This window comes from Quercus robur, chromosome 6 (assembly GCF_932294415.1).
Source record: "Quercus robur chromosome 6, dhQueRobu3.1, whole genome shotgun sequence".
Classification (NCBI taxonomy): Eukaryota; Viridiplantae; Streptophyta; class Magnoliopsida; order Fagales; family Fagaceae; genus Quercus; species Quercus robur.
The window spans coordinates 46,798,012-46,820,452 of NC_065539.1; the positions used below are offsets into that span (position 1 = coordinate 46,798,012).

Consider the following 22,441-nt stretch of genomic DNA (forward strand, 5'->3'; position numbering starts at 1 on the left):
GCTTAAAAAAAAAAAAAAAAAAAAAAAAAAAAAAAAAAAAAAAAAAAAAAAAAACTATTGCAACAAGATTTTCAAAGTAAATCGTTGCAATATATAAATAGTTGCAAGATATGGAATTTATTGCAGCAAAAATATAGTTTTGCATATATATATTTCATCGGAGTTTATTATAACAACTTGCACTGACTTTTTTGTGGTTGCAATAACACCTATTACAACGACATTAGTTGTTATAGCAACGACCTTTATCGTTGTATTAATTCTTTTTTCTTGTTGTGTATTGTAAGAATAATAAAATTTTAGAGAGAGAAATAAAATGCAAGAGAAGATCTAGGGAGTTGATTGAACGTGAATCTATCGGCCTCCAAATCGAAAGAGTCCTGTCTAACAATGTTTCTAAAGCTAGAACCTGAGATAGTAGCTATGCAACAGCCTAAGTCAGTCACTACATCTCATTTCTGTACATTCAAAGTGCTTAAACAATAAGATGAGATTATGATACACACATGTTTGGCATAGTATGACGCATTCAATAGAAATCCATGCATTCTTCTTATTCCTAATGAAATAGTCAACAATATACATTGGATTGATTGCCTTAATAACCCTGGATTATGCTTCACAAAATTCTACATACCAATAGTCCAGATGAAAAAAAAAAAAATAAAAAAAATAAAAAAAAATAAAAAACCAAATAGTTGGTACTAGTGCAAAACTTTAGCCAATTTTATCTATCCCAAATCTCTGAACATGGAACAAAATAATCAAGATTCCTACTGAAATCCAGATGATCGTATTATCGTATTATCAGTAAGCGCACTAGTAGCTTCCTTAACTCCCCCCCACTGCTGACAATACTACACCAAGGAGGAAATCATAATGAAAATTCTTATTTAGATTATTAGATACAAATAGTTCATGAAATGTGAAGTTATAAATAATTGTAACAAAGCTAAATGACTTGAATAAACAGCTTAATTTTTACACCATCTTAACCAACAGTAAAGAGGTAAGAAGGACTTAGGAATATCACTATATTTTACCTGATATGCATGGTGTGAGGATGCCATCTCTCCAATCACCATGGTGGTGCCAAGCGAGGTCCTAAACAAGATGAAATACTTTAGTATTTGGTTACTCTCAAGCATTGATTTTATACTGGATGCTCTCTTTAGCTGTCGGTTTGGCACATCTAGTAGGTAGTTAGAGACCTCTTTGTCTTCAACTTGCTAGTTGAGCGTCAAGCTGACCTTGGCATAGCGGCATATGAGAGAATACAGAGCAAATGTTCCTCCTGCAACAATACCATTTACATTTTAAAATAATGAATATTTTGATGACAATGTATTCCTCGCAAGCAACTCAATATGTAACATCTCAACACCATTCAATGTTCGAAGCATTTTTTTGACACACTAATATAGCATCAGCCAATGTCATTTTTATATTGTGTGCAAGTGTTATCATCAAGAAATATTAATTTCTTTCTAATTATCATCCAGCAATAAAAATGAAAATCCACGAACTACAATAACTTATATATTAAAACAAATTGCTAAGCATGGGAGAAGATTATCAATTACCATCGTCGTTATCGTTGGCTGCCAGCACAGTGAAAACATACTTGATCAATGTAATTAACATGAGTGAGTAAAAGATTAGAGAAAACACACCAAGTAAATCATCATTGTGCTTAACCCCAGTAGGAAAAATGCCCGGTAACACATACAAAGGCGACATGCCCAAATCACCAAACACAACCACAATGCTCTGAAATGCTAGCTTCATTATGCTTCCCCAATCCAAGGCCTGGGCTCAAACACATCAAATAAATAAATGATAAATTTATTTTTAAATTAAAAAAAAACATTTTTAATAAAAAAAATAACATATTGCAACGAAAATTTTAAAGTAAATTGTAGCAATATTTGGAATTTTGCAACGAAAATCTAGTGTTGCATAAACTTATTGCTTAAAAAAAAAAAAAAAAACTATTGCAACAAGATTTTCAAAGTAAATCGTTGCAATATATAAATAGTTGCAAGATATGGAATTTATTGCAACAAAAATCTAGTTTTGCATATATATATATTTACTTGGAGTTTATTACAAAAACTTGCACTGACTTTTTTGTCATTGCAATAACACCTATTACAACGACATTAGTTGTTATAGCAACGACTTTTTTCGTTGTATTAAGTCTTTTTTCTTGTTGTGTATTGTAAGAATAATAAAATTTGAGAAAGAGAAATAAAATGCCAGAGAACATCTAGGGACTTAATTGAACGTGAATCTATCGGCCTCCAAATCGAAAGAGTCCTGTCTAAGAATGTTTCTAAAGCTAAAACCTGAGACAGTAGCTATGCAACAGCCTAAGTCAGTCACTACATCTCATTTCTGTACATTCAAAGTGCTTAAACAATGAGATGAGATTATGATACACACCTATTTGGCATAGTATGACGCCTCCAATAGAAATCCATGCATTCTTCTTATTCCTAATGAAATAGTCAACAATATACATTGGATTGATTGCCTTAATAACCCCTGGATTATGCTTCACAAAGTTCTACATACCAATAATCCAGATGAAAAAAAAAAAAAAAAAAAAAAAAAAAAAAAAAAAAAAACCAAATAGTTGGTACTGGTGCAAAACTTTAGCCAATTTAGCTATCCCAAATCTCTGAACATGGAACAAAATAATCAAGATTCCTACTGAAATCCACATGATCGTATTATCTGTAAGCGCACTAGTAGCTTCCTTAACTCCCCCCCACTACTGACAATACTACACCAAGGAGGAAATAATGAAAATTCTTATTTAGATTATTAGATACAAAGAGTTCATGAAATGTGAAGTTATAAATAATTGTAACTAAGCTAAATGAATTGAATAAACAGCTTAATATTTACACCATCTTAACCAACAGTAAAGAGATAAGTAGGACTTAGGAATACGAAGCTATTGCACCTGATATGCAAGGTGTGAGGATGCCATCTCTCCAATCACCATGGAGGTGCCAGCGTGGTCAAGAAAAAGATGGAAAGACTTTAGTATTTGGTTACTGTCGGTTGTTAGACACTTCTTTGTCTTTAGCCTGCTAGTTAGGCGTCAAGCTGACCTTGGCATAGCGGCATATGAGAGAATACAGAGCGAAAGTTCACCTGCAACAATACAATTTACATTATAAAATAGTGAATAGTTTGATGACAATTTATTCCTTGCTAGCAATTCAATATGTTACATATCAACACCATTCAACGTTCAAAGCATTATTTTTGACACACTAATATTGCATCAGCCAATGTCATTTTTATTTTGTGTGCAAGTGTTACCATCAAGAAATATTAATTTCTTTGTAATTATCATCCAGCAATAAAAATGAAAATCCACAAACTACAATAACTTATCTATTAAAACAAATTGCAAAGCATGGGAGAAGATTATCAATTACCATCGTCGTTATCGTTGGCTGTCAGCACAATGAAAACATACTTGATGAAAGTAACTAACATAAGTGAGTAAAAGATTAGAGAAAACACACCAAGTAAATCGCCATTGTGCTTAACCCTCGTAGGAAAAATGCCCGATAACACATACAAAGGCGATATGCCCAAATCACCATACACAACCCCAATTCTCTGAAATGCTAGCTTCATTCTGCTTCCCCAATCCAAGGCCTGCGCTCAAACAATTCAAATAAATAAATGATTCATTTATTTTTAAATTAAAAAAACATTTTTAATAAAAAAATAACCTATTGCAACGAAATTTTAAAAGGAAATCGTTGTAATATTTGGAATTTTGCAACGAAAATCTAGTATTACATAAACTTATTGCTTTAAAAAAAAAAAAAAAAAAAACCCTTTCGCAACGAGATTTTCAAAGTGAATCGTTGCAATATATAAATTGTTTCAAGATATGGAATTTATTGCAAAAAAATCTATTGTTGCATAAATATATTTCCTCAGAGTTTATTACAACAACTTGCACTGATTTTTTTGTCGTTGCAACAACACCTATTGCAACGATTTTTTTGTGGTTGCATAGTATGACGCCTCCAATAGAAATCCATGCATTCTTCTTATTCCTAATGAAATAGTCAACAATATACATTGGATTGATTGCCTTGATAACCCCTGATTTATGCTTCACAAAGTTGTACATGCCAATAGTTCAAATTTAAAAAAAAAAAAAAAAAAAAAAAAAAAAAAAAAAACCAAATAGTTATTACTGCTGCAAAACTTTAGCCAATTTTATCTATCCCAAATCTTTGAACATGGAACAAAATAATCAAGATTCCTACTGAAATCCAGATGATCGTATTATCAGTAAGTGCACTAGTAGCTTCCTTAACTCCCCCCCACTGCTGACAATACTACACCAAGGAGGAAATCATAATGAAAATTCTTATTTAGATTATTAGATCCAAATAGTTCATGAAATGTGAAGTTATAAATAATTGTAACTAAGCTAAATGACTTGAATAAACAGCTTAATTTTTACACCATCTTAACCAACAGTAAAGAGATAAGAAGGACTTAGGAATATCACTCTATTTTACCTGATATGCATGGTGTGAGGATGCCATCTCTCCAATCACCATGGTGGTGCCAAGCGTGGTCCTAAACAAGATGAAATACTTTAGTATTTGGTTACTCTCAAGCATTGATTTTATAATGGATGCTCTCTTTAGCTGTCGGTTTGGCACATCTAGTAGGTAGTTAGAGACTTCTTTGTCTTCAACCTGCTAGTTGAGCATCAAGCTGACCTTGGCATAGCGGCATATGAGAGAATACAGAGCGAATGTTCCTCCTGCAACAATACCATTTACATTTTAAAATAATGAATATTTTGATGACAATGTATTCCTCGCAAGCAACTCAATATGTAACATCTCAACACCATTCAATGTTCGAAGCATTTTTTTGACACACTAATATAGCATCAGCCAATGTCATTTTTATTTTGTGTGCAAGTGTTATCATCAAGAAATATTAATTTCTTTCTAATTATCATCCAGCAATAAAAATGAAAATCCACGAACTACAATAACTTATCTATTAAAACAAATTGCTAAGCATGGGAGAAGATTATCAATTACCATCGTCGTTATCGTTGGCTGTCAGGACAATGAAAACATACTTGATCAATGTAATTAACATGAGTGAGTAAAAGATTAGAGAAAACACACCAAGTAAATCATCATTGTGCTTAACCCCAGTAGGAAAAATGCCCGGTAACACATACAAAGGCGACATGCCCAAATCACCAAACACAACCCCAATGCTTTGAAATGCTAGCTTCATTATGCTTCCCCAATCCAAGGCCTGGGCTCAAACACATCAAATAAATAAATGATATATTTATTTTTTAAATTAAAAAAAAAACATTTTTAATAAAAAAATAACATATTGCAACGAAAATTTTAAAGTAAATTGTAGCAATATTTGGAATTTTGCAACGAAAATCTAGTGTTGCATAAACTTATTGCTTAAAAAAAAAAAAAAAAAAAAAAACTATTGCAACAAGATTTTCAAAGTAAATCGTTGCAATATATAAATAGTTGCAAGATATGGAATTTATTGCAACAAAAATCTAGTTTTGCATATATATATATATTTACTCGGAGTTTATTACAACAACTTGCACTGACTTTTTTGTCATTGCAATAACACCTATTGCAATGAGAATTTCAATGTAAATCGTTGCAGAATATAAATAGTTGCACTATATGGAATTATTGCAACAAAAATCTACTATTGCATAAATATATTAACTTGGAGTGTATTACAACAAGTTGCATAGACTTTTTTGTCGTTGCAATAACAGCTATTAAAAGGACACTAGTAGAAACCTAGTGCTCACGCAAAGGTGTGCTTTGCTTGCTATGCCTACTTGCCAATGTCATTACCACAAGTTATTGGAGGAAAGAAAACTTCACCTCCCTTTCCTCCAAACTATCTTTTTCCAATAATAGCTCTGTGTTTGTCTTTGGGGTTAGAGTTTGAGGGTGATCTCAGCAAATTGGTTCAATTCACAAGCTTAAATTGCGATTGCCCAACATGATTAAACAAATAATTTGTTGAAGACAAAAGCAAACCAAAAAGTGCAACCATTGGAAGAAAGAAAAAGACAAGCAAGTGTGTTAGTACTAGTAGTAGATTGTGTGTGTTCATGGGAGCTATTCTTAGTCTCTTTTTTCATGAGTGGGGAATGTGAAGAGGACCGTTAATTTTGCTTTCATTTTACATAAGCGAATTGTGAATTTGGCACGTTTGTTTGTTTGTTCACATTCATTGAACCTTACTGCAACCCTTCTTTTTATGCATGTATAGTCCAACCTTGAAGTTCGAAGTTTATAAAATACTAGTCGCATACCTGCGCGTTGTGCGCGGTAATTTTTTTAGGATGGTCTCATTAAATATTTTATTAATACTATAATTTTAGTTATTAACCATTTGATTTTCATTAGTTTTTAAGTTAACAAAAACCTTAAATATACCCTTTTTTTTTTTTTTTTACCTTTACACACACACACATAGTGAATCTTTACACATACCTTTAAAAAAAAACTCTATATATTCCACTTTTTTGGATGCGTAAAATTATAGACTACTACTCCATAATGATAGTGGCTAATTAATTTTATATTTTTTTTAGTGATCTCATTTGTAACGCTTCTTACCATTATCATATATTTATTTACTAACTGATGATTTGCATAACAAAAACGATAAATGAGAGGTAGCATTGTTCATTAGATTTTCGAAAGTAATAGTGCATGAAAATTATATATATATAAATATATATTATAAATAAGGTTCAATGAAATGTCAAAAAATGGATTTTTAAATTTTCTAAATTTATTTCTTATTCAATTTCTACTACTATCAGAGAACATCTCTTTTTTAGTTATGATTAATATGGTTTCCATAGTTAGAATTTGATTAGTTTTAAATTTAAATTTAGTACTATGATTGTATTTAATTATTGATTGTTGATTTAATTTTTTAAGTGAATTAAACAGTTTATGTTACTACACTGTAAAGTTTTTAATGTTCTCCACACGGTAATCTCTATTTTATTTTTTACTTCTCCTAACAACCTCTTTGTTTTCCAATCAACGATTACTAATTGACGTTTGGTTTTTTTTTTTTCTTTATCTACTCTTTATTACTTTGTATTGGTTTTTTTTTTCTATACCATCTCTCTCTCTCTCTCCACTGGCAACCTATCGTTTTCCAAAATTTGATGATGATTCTATGACATTAAATATGCATTATTAATTTTTATTTATTTATTATTTAGTGTTTCTAACTTGATTTGTTTTGTGTTTCATTCTTCCTTTGATGCATTGGGTGTGAGAATGAGTGTTTCCCTATCATTACTCCACTTAATGTGGACAATTTTATTTATTTAATTTAGGCAAAATATTATATTTAAAATTTTTAAAAATAAAAAAGGAGTGGAAATATAAATAATTTAATGATATATATGGGGGATGTGGTTGAATTTAAATGTTAAATAAAATGATATGAGAAAAAAAATAAAAATAAAATACATAACAATAAACACTAACTTATCCAAATAATTCTATGTAATATAATAATAGTACATTCTTATATACTATTTTTAATTATTTATAATGAAATATGATAATATTTAACAATCAAAGACATAAAAAATAAATAAATAAACTTAAAACACAAAGCTAAATCCCATAAACCAAAATAGAGCTCTAAAGAATACAAAACTTTATCAGGCTAAAATAGAGATGCAAGAAAAATAAAAATAAAAAATCTACCAAAAAATTGAGGGAGAAAGAGTGGGAAATAACCACTTTTTTGTGAGATAAAATTATGTAAAGAATAGAAGAGTGAATGATACATTTATATTAAGAGGATGATAATATAAAAAAACAAAATAAAGGAAGATAAAAGGAAAGAGGAAGAGTGATATCAAGGTAGAATTTTTGGGGAGATGAAAAGGTAAAGAGAATGAGAAAGGTTGAAGAAAGTGTAAATGTTAAAAAAAAAAATGAGTACAATTTGATGAGCACAATTTTCTTTTATTTGAATTTAAGTAAAATATTACATTTTTTATTTTTTAAAACAAAAAGAGAGAGAAAATATAAATAATTTAATGATAAGGAGGATGTGGTTGAATTTCAATATTGAGTAAAATGGAAGAAAAGAAAAAAATAAGAAAAATTAAAAGATATAACAATAAACACTAAATTATCCAAATTATGCTATGTAATGGAATACTATTTTATTTTTATCTACTATCTTTAATTTTTTATAATGTAATCGGATAAAATTTAACAATCAAAGAGCAAAATAATAATAATAATAATAACTTAAAACACAAAACTAAATCGTATCAACATAAATTAGAGTTCTTAAAAATACAAAATTTTATCAACCTAAAGCAGAGATACAATAAAAAATAAAAATCCACCAAAACATTGAGAGAGAGAGAGAGAGAGAGAGAGAGAGAGAGAGAGAGAGAGAGAGAACCTTTTTGTGAGAGAAAACTATGCAAAGAATGGAAAAGAATGACAAATTTATAGTAAGAGGGAAGGGATAAGAAAAGACAAATAAAGGAAGATGAAGAGAAGGATGAATAGCAATATTAAAGTAGAGGGTAGTGGGGAGATGAAAAGGTAAGGGAAGAAGAAAGGTTGAAGAAAATGTAAATATTTAAAAAAAATAAGTGAATGTAAAAAAAAAAATTATAGAAAAATTGGAAATAAAAAAGAAATATATATATATATATATATATATAGATGTTAAAATCGACAAAGATGAATATGTAAAGTTAATAATCTATTTATATATATATATATATATATTTGTAAAAAAAAATAGGAATAAATATTAATTATATATAGATATTAAAACCGACAAAGATGAATATGTAAAGTCAATAATCTATACATATATATATATATATATTTATAAAAAAAAAAGAATAAATATTAATTATGTGGCAAATGACGTGGTAATGAGGTGGCGCAACAGGAACTCAGCAGCTATAAATGCCACGCTTGAGAGAGAGAGAGAGAGAGAGAGAGAGAGAGAGAGAGAACCTTTTTGTGAGAGAAAACTATGCAAAGAATGGAAAAGAATGACAAATTTATAGTAAGAGGGAAGGGATAAGAAAAGACAAATAAAGGAAGATGAAGAGAAGGATGAATAGCAATATTAAAGTAGAGGGTAGTGGGGAGATGAAAAGGTAAGGGAAGAAGAAAGGTTGAAGAAAATGTAAATATTTAAAAAAAATAAGTGAATGTAAAAAAAAAAATTATAGAAAAATTGGAAATAAAAAAGAAATATATATATATATATATAGATGTTAAAATCGACAAAGATGAATATGTAAAGTTAATAATCTATTTATATATATATATATATATGTAAAAAAAAATAGGAATAAATATTAATTATATATAGATATTAAAACCGACAAAGATGAATATGTAAAGTCAATAATCTATACATATATATATATATATATATATTTGTAAAAAAAATAAGAATAAATATTAATTATGTGGCAAATGACGTGGTAATGAGGTGGCGCAACAGGAACTCAGCAGCTATAAATGCCACGCTTCAGCTTTTAGTAATATATTGATTAGTTGTTATTGCAACGACTTTTTTCGTTGTATTAAGACTTTTTTCTTGTAGTGTACTGGGAGAATAATAAAATTTGAGAGAGAGAAATAAAATACCTGAGAAGATCTAGGGACTTGATTGGAGGTGAATCTATCAGCCTCCAAATCGAAAGAGTCAACTCTAACAAGGTTTCTAAAGCTAAAACCTGAGACAATAGCTATGCAACAGCCTAAGTCTGTCACTATATCTCATTTCTGTCATTCAAAGTGTTTAAACAATGAGATGAGATTATGAAACACACTTGTTAGGCATAGGATGACGCCTCCAAGAGAAATCCATGCATTCTTCTTATTCCTAATGAAATAGTCAACAATATACATTGGATTGATTGCCTTGATAAGCCCAGGATCATGCTTCACAAAGTTGTACATGCCAATAGTTCAAATGGAAAAAAAAAAAAACCAAATTGTTAATACTGGGGCAAAACTTTAGCCAATTTTATCTATCCCAAATCTCTAAACTTGGAACAAAATAATCAAGATTCCTACTAAAATCCACATGATCGTATTATCAGTAAGCGCACTAGTAGCATCCTTAACTCCCCCCCACTACTGACAATACTACACCAAGGAGGAAATCATAATGTAAATTATTATTCAGAATATTAGATACAAAGAGTTCATGAAATGTGAAGTTATAAATAATTGTAACAAAGCTAAATGAATTGAAGAAATAGCTTAATTTTTACACCATCTTAACTAACAGTAAAGAGATAAGTAGGACTTAAGAATACCACTCTATTGTACCTGATATGCATGGTGTGAGGATGCCATCTCTCCAATCACCATGGAGGTGCCAAGCGTGGTCATGAACAAGATGAAATACTTTAGTATTTGGTTACGCCCAAGCATAGATTTGATAAAGGATGCTCTCTTGAGTTGTCGGTTTGGTACATCTAGTCGGTACCTAGACACTTCTTTGTATTCAGCCTGCTAGTTGGGCATCAAGCTGACCTTAGCATAGCAACATATGAGAGAATATAGAGCGAAAGTTCCTCCTGCAACAATACAATTTACATTATAAAATAAAGAATGGTTTGATGACAATGTATTCCCTGCTAGCAATTCAATATGTAACATATCAACACCATTCAAAGTTCAAAGCATTATTATTGACACACTAATATAGCATCACCAAATGTCATTTTTATTTTGTGTGCAAGTGTTATCATCAAGAAATATAAATTTCTTTCTAATTATCATCTAGCAATAAAAATGAAATTCCAAGAACTACAATAACTAATCTATTAAAACAAATTGCTAAGCATGAGAGAAGATTATCAATTACCATCGCCGTTATCGTTGGCTTTCAGCACAATGAAAACATACTTGATCAAAGTAATTAACATGAGTGAGTAAAAGATTAGAGACAACACACCTAGTATATCATCATTGTGCTCAACCCCAATAGGAAAGATGCCCTGTAACACATACAAAGGCGACATGCCCAAATCACCATACACAACCCCAAGGCTCTGAAATGCTAGCTTCATTATGCTTCCAAAATCCAAGGCCTACGCTCAAAAACTTCTAATAAATGAATGATTTAAATATTTTTAAATTAAAAAAAAAACATTTTTAATAAAAAAATTACTTATTGCAACGAAAATTTTAAAGTAAATCATTGCAATATATGGAATTTAGCAACGAAAATCTAGTGTTGCATAAACTTATTGCTATATAAAAATTAAAAAAAAAAAAAAAAAAAAAAAAAAAACCTATTGCAACATGATTTTCAAAGTAATTTGTTGCAATATATAAATAGTTGCAATATATGGAATTTATAGCAACGAAAATCTAGTGTTGCATAAATATATTTCCTCGGAGTTTATTACAACAACTTGCATTGACTTTTTTGTCGTTGCAATAACACCTATTACAACGACATTAGTTGTTATTGCAACGACTTTTTTCGTTGTATTCAGTCTTTTTTTCTTGTAGTGTATTGTTAAAATTTAAGAGAGAGAAATAAAATACCTAAGAAGATCTAGGGACTTGATTGGACGTGAATCTAACAGCCTCCAAATCGAAAGAGTCAAGTCTAACAAGGTTTCTAAAACTAAAACCTGAAACAGTAGTTATGCAACAGCCTAAGTCTTTCACTACATCTCATTTCTGTACATTCGAAGCGTTTAAACAATGAGATGAGACTATGATACACACCTGTTTGGCATAGGATGACGCCTCGAATAGAAATCCTTGCATTCTTCTTATTCCTACTGAAATAGTCAATAATATACATTGGATTGATATCCTTGATAACCCCTGGATCATGCTTCACAAAGTTGTATATGCCAATAGTTCAGAAGAAGAAGAAAAAAACCAAATTGTTAGTATTGGAGCAAAACTTTAGCCAATTTTATCTATCCCCAATCTTTGAACTTGGAACAAAATAATCAAGATTCCTACCGAAATCCACATGATCTTATTATCAGTAAGTGCACTAGTAACTTCCTGAACCCCCCCCCCCCCCCACCGCTGACATTACTAAACCATGGAGGAAATCCTAATGTAAATTATTATTAAGAATATTAGATACAAAGAGTTCATGAAATGTGAAGTTATAAATAATTGTAACAAAACTAAATGAATTGAAAACAGCTTAATTTTTACACCATCTTAGCTAACAGTAAAGAGATAAATAGGACTTAAGAATATCACTCTATTGTACTTGATATGCATGGTGTGAGGATGTCATCTCTCCAATCACCATGGAGGTGCCAAGCGTGGTCATGAACAAGATGAAATAATTTAGTATTTGGTTACTCCCAAGCATAGATTTGATAAGGGATGCTTTCTTAAGCCGTCGGTTTGGCACATCTAGTCGGTAGTTAGACACTTCTTTGTCTTCGGCCTGCTCGTTGGGCGTCAAGCTGACCATGGAATAGCGGCATATGGGACAATATAGAGCGAAAGTTCCTCCTACAACAATACAATTTACATTATAAAATATTGAATAGTTTGATGACAATGTATTCCTTGCTAGCAATTCAATATGTAACATATCAACGCCATTCAAAGTTCAAAGCATTATTATTGACACACTAATATGGCATCACCAAATGTCATTTTTATTTTGTGTGCAAGTGTTATCATCAAGAAATATTAATTTCTTTCTAATTATCATCCAGCAATAAAAATGAAAATCCAAGAACTACAATAGCTAATCTTTTAAAATAAATTGCTAAGCATGAGAGAAGATTATCAATTATCATGACCGTTATCGTTGGCTGTCAGCACAATGAAAACATACTTGATCAAAGTAATTAACATGAGTGAGTAAAAGATTAGAGACAACACACCAAGTATATCGTCATTGTGCTTAACCCCAGTAGGAAAAGTGCCCGGTAACACATACAAGGGCGACATGCCCAAATCACCATACACAACCCCAATGCTCTGAAATGCGAGCTTCATTATGCTTCCCCAATCCAAGGCCTGTGATCAAACACTTCAAATAAATAAATGATTAATTTTTTTTAAAATTAAAAAAAAAAAAAAGCATTTTTAATAAAAAAAAAAAAAAAAAAAACCTATTGCAAAGAAAATTTTAAAGTAAATTGTTGCAATATATAGAATTTTGCAATGAAAATCTAGTGTTGCATAAACTTATTGCTTTTTAAAAATTAAAAAAAAATTAAAAACAAAAAAAAACCTATTGCAACGAGATTTTCAAAGTAAATCATTGCAATATATAAATAGTTGCAATATATGGAATTTATTGCAACGAAAATCTAGTGTTGCAAAAATATATTACCTCGGAGTTTATTACAACAACTTGCATAGACTTTTTTGTTGTTGCAATAACACCTATTACAACGACATTAGTTGTAATTGCAACGACTTTTTTCGTTGTATTAAGTCTTTTTTCTTTTAGTGTATTGTAAGAATAATAAAATTTGAGGGAGTGAAATAAAATACCTGAGAAGATCTAGGGACTTGATTGGAGGTGAATCTATCTGCCTCCAAATCGAAAGAGTCAAGTCTAACAAGGTTTCTAAAGCTAAAACCTAAGACAGTAGCTATGCAACAGCCTAAGTCTATCACTACATCTTATTTATGTACATTAAAAGTGCTTGAACAATGAGATGAGATTATGATACACACCTGTTAGGCATAGGATGATGCCTCCAACAGATATCCATGCATTCTTGTTATTCCTAATGAAATAGTCAACAATATACATTGGATTGATTGCCTTGATAACCACTGGATCATGCTTCACAAAGTTGTACATGCCAATAGTTCAGATGAAAAAAAAAAAAAAAACCAAATTGTTAGTATATTAGAGCAAAACTTAAGCCAATTTTATCTATCCCAAATCTCTGAACTTGGAAAAAGATAATCAAGATTCCTACTGAAATCCACATGATCGTATTATCAGCAAGCGCACTTATAACTTCCTTAACTCCCCCCCACTGCTGACAATACTACACTTAGGAGGAAATCATAATGTAAATTATTACTCAAAATATTAGATACAAAGAGTTCATGAAATGTGAAGTTATAAATAATTGTAACTAAGCTATATGAATTGAATAAACAGCTTAATTTTTATACCATCTCAACCAACAATAAAGAGATAAGTAGGACTTAGGAATATCACTCTATTGTACCTGATATGCATGGTGTGAGGATGCCATCTCCCCAATCACCATTGAGGTGCCAAGCGTGGTCACGAACAAGATGGAAATACTTTAGTATTTGGTTACTCTCAAGCATAAATTTGATAAAGGATGCTCTCTTGAGCCGTCGGTTTGGCACATCTAGTTGGTAGTTAGACACTTCTTTGTCTTCGGCCTGCTAGTTGGGCGTTAAGCTGACCTTGGCCTAGCGGCATATGAGAGAATATAGAGCAAAAGTTCCTCCTACAACAATACAATTTACATTATAAAATAATGAATAGTTTGATGACAATGTATTCCTTGCTAGCAATTCAATATGTAACGTATCAACACCATTCTTAGTTCAAAGCATTATTATTGACCACTAATATAGCATCACCCAATGTCATTTTTATTTTGTGTGCAAGTGTTATCATCAAGAAATATTAATTTCTTTCTAATTATCATCTAGCAATAAAAATAAAAATCCAAGAACTACAATAACTAATCTATTAAAACAAATTGCTAAGCATGAGAGAAGATTATCAATTACCATCGTCGTTATCGTTCGCTGTCAGCACAATGAAAACATACTTGATCAAGGTAATTAACATGAGTGAGTAAAATATTAGAGAAAACACACCAAGTATATCATCATTGTGCTTAACCACAGTAGGAAAAATGCCCGGTAACACATACAAAGGCAACATGCCCAAATCACCATACACAACCTCAATGCTCTGAAATGCTAGCTTCATTATGCTTCCCCAATCCAAGGCCTACGCTCAAACACTTCAAATAAATAAATGATTTATTTATTTTTAAATTAAAAAAAAACATTTTTAATATAAAAAAAAAAACTATTGCAATGAAATTTTTAAAGTAAATCGTTGCAGTATATGAAATTTTGCAACAAAAATCTAGTGTTGCATAAACTTATTGCTTAAAAAAAAAAAAAAAAAAAAAAAAAAAAACCTATTGCAACCAGAATTTCAAAGTAAATTGTTGCAATATATAAGTAGTTGCAATATATGGAATTTATTGCAACGAAAATCTAGTCTTGCATAAATATATTACCTTGGAGTTTATTACAACAACTTGCGTTGACTTTTTTGTCGTTGCGATAACACCTATTACAACGACATTAGTTGTTATTGCAACGACTTTTTTCGTTATATTAGGTCTTTTTTCTTGTAGTGTATTGTAAGAATAATAAAATTTGAGAGAGAGAAATAAAATACTTGAGAAGATCTAAGGACTTGATTGGAGGTGAATCTATCAGCCTCCAAATCGAAATAGTCAAGTCTAACAAGGTTTCTAAAGCTAAATCCTAAGAGAATAGCTATGCAACAGCCTAATTGTGTCACTACATCTCATTTCTGTACATTCAAAGTGCTAAAACAATGAGATGAGATTATGATACACACCTGTTAGGCATAGGATGACTCCTCCAACAGAAATCCATGCATTCTTCTTATTCCTAATGAAATAGTCAACAATCTACATTGGATTGATTGCCTTTATAACCCCTGGATCATGCTTCACAAAGTTGTACATGCCAATAGTTTAGATGAAAAAAAAAAAACCAAATTGTTAGTACTGGAGCAAAACTTTAGCCAATTTTATCTATCCCAAATCTTTGAACTTGGAACAAAATAATCAAGATTCCTACTGAAATCCACATGATCGTATTATCAATAAGCGCACTAGTAGTTTCCTTAACTCCCCCTCATTGCTGACAATACTACTCCAAGGAGGAAATCATAATGTAAATTATTTTTTCAGAATATTAGATACAAAGAGTTCATGAAATGTGAAGTTATAAATAATTGTAACAAAGCTAAATGAATTGAATAAATAGCTTAATTTTTACACCATCTTAACCAACAGTAAAGAGATAAGTAGAACTTAGGAATATCACTCTATTATACCTGATATACATGGTGTGAGGATGCCATCTCTCCAATCACCATGGAGGTGCCAAGCGTGGTCATGAACAAGATGAAATAATTTAGTATTTGGTTACTCTCAAGCATAGATTTGATAAAGGATGCTCTCTTGAGCCGTCGGTTTGGCACATCTAGTCGGTAGTTAGACACTTTTTTGTCTTCAACTTGCTAGTTGGGTGACAAGCTGACCTTGGCATAGCGGCATATGAGAGAATATAGAGCGAAAGTTCCTCCTGCAATAATATAATTTACATTATAAAATAATGAATAGTTTGATGACAATGTATTTCTTGCTAGCAATTCAATATTTAACATATCAACACCATTCAAAGTTCAAAGCATTATTATTGACACACTAATATTGCATCACCCAATGTCATTTTTATTTTGTGTGCAAGTGGTATCATCAAGAAATATTAATTTATTTCTAATTATCATCTAGCAATAAAAATTAAAATCCAAGAACTACAATAACTAATCTATTAAATCGAATTGCTAAGCATGAGAAAAGATTATCAATTACCATTGCCGTTATCGTTGGCTGTTAGCACAATGAAAACGTACTTGATCAAAGTAATTAACATGAGTGAGTTAAAGATTAGAGACAACACACCAAGTATATCGTCATTGTGCTTAACCCCAATAGGAAAAATGCCCGGTAACACATACAAAGGCAACATGCCCAAATCACTATACACAACCCCAATGCTCTGAAATGCGAGCTTCATTATGCTTTCCCAATCCAAGGCCTGCGCTCAAACACTTCAAATAAATAAATGATTTATTTATTTTTAAATTGAAAAAAACATTTTTAATAAAAAAATACCCTATTGCGACGGAATTTTTTAAAGTAAATCGTTGCAATATATGGAATTTTGCAAATGAAAATCTAGTGTTGCATAAACTTATTGCTTTTAAAAAAAATAATAATAAGAACCTATTGCAACGAGATTTTCAAAGTAAATCGTTGCAATATATGGAATTTATTGCAATGAAAATCTAGTGTTGCATAAATATGTTACCTCGGAGTTTATTACAACAACTTGCATTGACTTTTTTGTTGTTGCAATAACACCTATTACAACGACATTAGTTGTTATTGCAACGACTTTTTTCATTGTATTAAGTCTTTTTTCTTGTAGTGTATTGTAAGAATAATAAAATTTGAGAGAGAGAAATAAAATACCTGAGAAGATCTAGGGACTTGATTGGAGGTGAATCTATCAGCCTCCAGATCGGAAGTGTCAAGTCTAACAAGGTTTTTCCTAGAAAGTTTTCTACATTTGAAACTGTTGTCAGTCCCATGAATTGATCAACTTCTTGTTCATGTTCTTCTTCTTCTACATTATTTTCTTCTTATGACCTTTGTTGGGTTCTAAGATTGTAGATTTAAATGTATTAGAATTTCATTTTGTAATGTTGGCAAACCATGATCAAAATATTTAGTCTTGTTTTAGACTTGTTAAAAGTATATTTATGTGTAAAGTTGGAATCGAGTGTACTGTAGGATTTACTATGTAAATCTACCTGGCTCGATTGATCGAGAATTAAACTCGATCAATCGAAGCTCGTGTTGATTGATTTTTTGCAAAATTTTCCAACTCAGCCCAAGCCCATTTGACATGTAGGGTTATATGTTTTGCCTTAAGTATAAAAAGAAAAACCCTAGCCACATTTTATAGTTGTTGTTTATGCTGTGTATGTGAATCTCTTATGAGATCTAGAGGTGTTTGCCTTCACATATGCTTAGGGTTATCAAGAATCAAGATTATGTCAAGAACTTGATGATTAGTTCGGTTGCTGCATAAAGAGCTCAAAGATACACAAGCGGGAGTGCTTGTACTTGTTGTGAATCCAAGAAAGAAGTAGTCCGTGGACTCGAAGCTGTCATGTAGTCGTGGTAGTTAGTTTCCTACTTGAGGTAGCAATAGGATGTTAGTGGTCTAAGTCGCTATTGTGTAAACTTCAATTCTTTCATAGTGGATCTGTTTTACCTTGAGGATAGTTTGGTTAAATCCTCCTCAGGTTTTTTACCGGTTTGGTTTTTCTGGGTTATCATATCATTGTGTTATTTATTTTCCGCACTTTACAATGATATGATATATTTGTGTTAACCTAGATTTGAATAATTTGACTAAATAATCACTTAGCTAATTGACTAGGTTAATCTGGTTTTGTTTTAAAGGGTCAAAAAATGTGCAACCTTTCTTCTATGAAGTCACTATCCTCCATCCCAATCGAAAACACAATATTTTGACCTATCTAAAGCTTCAGGACACAAGACTTTTGATGGAAATGAGAAAGCTCTCAAAGCAAGTTTATTTATGGGCTCTAAAATCCTCCAAGTAAGAGCCTATTAATTGATAAGTCTATTGCAAATTAGTGATGTTTTTTGCTTTTCTTTTTAATCATAATTTCTGTAACTATCAAATTCTTATAAAGAAAAATAGCAACCTTGTTAGATATTTAAATTTTGCACTAGCCTATATGGTAGAGATTTAATTTTGTATGTAGTCTTATATTTGTTACAGTAAATAAAACAATATTATGATTTCCAAAAGCGACTCATTTCTTGTATTCTACTTTAATTGCTTTACTTAAATGCAAGGGGTTGAGAAGTTATGGATAGGAGTTTTTATATAGCAAGCATGGTATATATATATATATATATATATATATACATATATATTTATATCAAGTTGTGCTCCACCAATTGTAAAATGCCATAGGTCCAACTTTTATGGGCAGACAATTTTTATTCCTTTTTTTCAATTTCTCTTTATTTATCAGATGGATAGATAGTGGAAGAGAGGGGGTGAGGTTTGAATCATATGCTTATGACACCATAACGAATGTCGTTATTATTGAACTATAACTTTGTTGAATATTTAATGTTTTACTTTATACTAAACTAATTGTATAATGATATTTTTCTCAACCAAAAAAAAAATGCATAATGATATGTATCCCATTTTTTTTTTCCATTTTATTCTTTGTTTATTTTATGAAGAAAGAAAAAATAGTATGCAACAAGTTTATTATATAAAGTAGAGTAAAAATTAAATTTTTTTAAAAAAAGTGGAACATGAAAAATTGGATAGAGAATTTTCATTCTATGATTGACCAGTCATGATAATACAAATTATTTGTATCACTTTTTGTATTCCACTTTAATTTAAAAAAAAAAAATTGTATTCCACTTCATACTCCATTTACAACTTTATCATTTATTCTTTTTACTTCTCATATAAAATAACTAAATTTTAAAATTAAAAAAAAAAAAAAAAAAAAAAAAAAAAAAAAAAAAAAACAACAACACACACATGACATACCACAATGATACAGTATAAAGTAAAACATAAAAGTGGCAAGGTAAATTTGTATTCAGTCCCACACACACGGTTTCTCTCAAAATTTTTAATTACACGTTGCCACTTTGTTTCCTAATTTTCACCATGCTATTCTTTTTTTCTTGTGCATTTAGATACGTCTATCTTTTTATTAAAACTCTCTCAAAAAATGGAAGGGAAAAAAAAAAACCGTTTATTTTCATATATAAAATTGCAGAGAAAAAGGGCCCTTTGGCCTTTTTAAAAAATCCCCCCTCCCCCCCTCCTATATTTGTTAATAAAAAATTTAAAATTTTGTTTAAATTTTACTCAATTAACACCCACATATTTTATATAAAAAATATTAATTTTTTGTTTTTGCATATTTACCTCATATATGAATGGAATTTTCATCCTTTTTCTCAAAAAAAAAAAAAAAAAAATCGACTACCTCATTTTTTTTTATATTAAAAAAAAAGTTTAAAAGCTCAAGACAATAATGTCTAATCTTTTTCATGATAATATTCACTTTTATTCTACCATATATAACTCATTAATTTCATGAGTTTTTAAAGCATATGTTCATGAAAATATATGAGTAATACTACAGACACAAACTATTTTACAACATTATTACAAACTACTAATATGGCTTTAGAATTTTCCAAATAGTTATTATAAGTAAAAATGTGATGTTAGTGATGGATCGATCCATGTTAGAACGAGTAAGAATTTGCCACATCAGCAGTTTGTAAAAATGTTGTGAAATAGTTTGTGTCTGTAGCATTACTCAAAATATATAAGTATTAATGTGACTCTCTTTATATATATATATATATATATATATTAAATGTATTAATACTCATTTAAAATTAATTAAATCGTACTACTACTCATTTAAAGTATTAATATCTCACTAGCTGCATCATTCTATGACTATCTTCTGTCTTGAGACTACGCATGTAACCAGTGTCTTCCTGTCTTGAGATTGTGCATGTAACCAGTTTCCTCCTAAAACTCCAAGTGACCATCTTTTAATGGACAACAACATCAACGTCAGAGAGTATGGATGGACTGACAATAGTGACTCCAATTTCAGTACTGATTTGTTTGAAGAAGAAATGGAGTCTGATCTACTATCAAGCGATGAAGATGAGGTGCCTTTTGCAAGGCATGGTCCTTTGGTTATACCTAATGCAGAGGATGTTGCAAGTCAAAGAGAATTCTAGAACTTTTGTGCCATTGGGTTTATAATGGACTGCAGAAAATTCTTCGTTCATCATTTACAACACATTATCAACCATGTATGGCGGATCAGAGGGAATGTAACTATTGTTGGTAGGGATTCTTACTTCTACATTTTCCATTTTGAGTTTCTGGAGAATCTTCACCACATCTGCCATGAAGGACCTTTGGGCTGTGGATGGTGCCCTTTTGGTGGTAGAAAGGTGGAGACCTAATCTAATATTAGGGAATTTGCAAATTAACTTCATTTCCATGTGGGTTCAGTTACACGGATTGCCTTTAGAGTACCAATACCCTAAGTTAGTGGAAAGAATGGGGCAGATGATGGGCATAGTAGAGCGCGTGGATTGGGAAGATACTCTTCCTAGGAATATTCGTTTCATGAGGATCAAGGTTCGTATTAATCCGTGGCTACCATTGATTGCTGGGTTCATGCTCCGTTTGGATGATGGGTCAAGGGTCTGGATACAGTGTTGTTATAAGCGTCTCCACAAGTCGTGTACGAGATGTGGGCTAATCAGGCATACAAGGGGGCATTGCTCTCACAATTTTGGATGATGTGGAGGTAATGTTGTTTAGACAAAGGCTTCAAATACAAGAACTATATCAAGTCCAGTACAGGTTTGATGGGCTTCAACCTCAATTCACAAATGAACTTCGTGCTTTTCATAATCATCAGAGAAGATGGACTACTCAAGTTCGTTTCGGACAGTTAACCTAAAACCCTCATCAAGCTTATAATCATCATCTCTTTAATGAATACCCTGATCCCAGTACACCTAGCACATCCCATTTCCAACATGCAACCAATTTACCATCTAATCCGATTCAAGCCAATCCCACTTCCATCATACAGACAGCAATTAACGTACTGAACCTTAACATCACGGACCAAAATATCCAACCTTCTCAGAATATACCTATTGAACCACCCACTGTGCCCCAAACCCCTGTTAACTCCCCTGCCATAATGGAATCCAACCAAGAGCATTTAAATGACATTCTGGGTAACCATAATACCCCTGTTGACACCAACATACCACCCATCTCAAACAAAACATCCTGGCAACCACCTACAAATTCTAATTTACAATGGGCTTGGATAGAGGGCAGTGATCCTTTCATCACTAATGGACAGTGCTTTAACCCACATTTTATGGACTTAGAATCAGGTAGTGATACTACTGCAATCCTGTTCAACCTGGATAGATTAAATGAGACTCGTCCAGAGGTCATGCAGTGCCATGGTTAGGAGAAAGGATGTATTCCTGAGTCCCCTAACTCCTACATTGAAAACCTAGTTCAACGGGTAGACAGAGGGAGGTCTAGATTTGAATTGGGGGATTCAAGTAATGGGCCTGGGCTGATGGCAACACAGATAAGAAATTCTGGTTAAGGAGTGACACAGGAAGGCCTTTAGGGTGGGAATTTGGGCAGTGATGTACCCATTGAGTTAGGGCCCAATGTAAGAGATTTGGACTCATTTGAACAATTGACCCTGGGTCCAGGACCTCCCACTTCACACACAACACCCACCCCCACTATCCAAACGCCTAGCCTCTGGTGTAATGAGTCTAGACCTATGCTAGATGGAATGGAGACTTCAAAACCTTGCTCTAGGAAGAGAATCA

General features: G+C 31.4%; 2 pseudogenes; both read right to left on the reverse strand.

Moving 5' to 3' along the window:
* Window positions 1-1,032: 1,032 nt before the first annotated feature.
* Window positions 1,033-1,788, reverse strand: LOC126690272 (potassium transporter 19-like; annotated as a pseudogene).
* A 13,044-nt stretch (window positions 1,789-14,832) lies between these two features.
* LOC126690273 (potassium transporter 1-like) lies at window positions 14,833-16,964 on the reverse strand (annotated as a pseudogene).
* Between the last annotated feature and the right edge of the window lie 5,477 nt (window positions 16,965-22,441).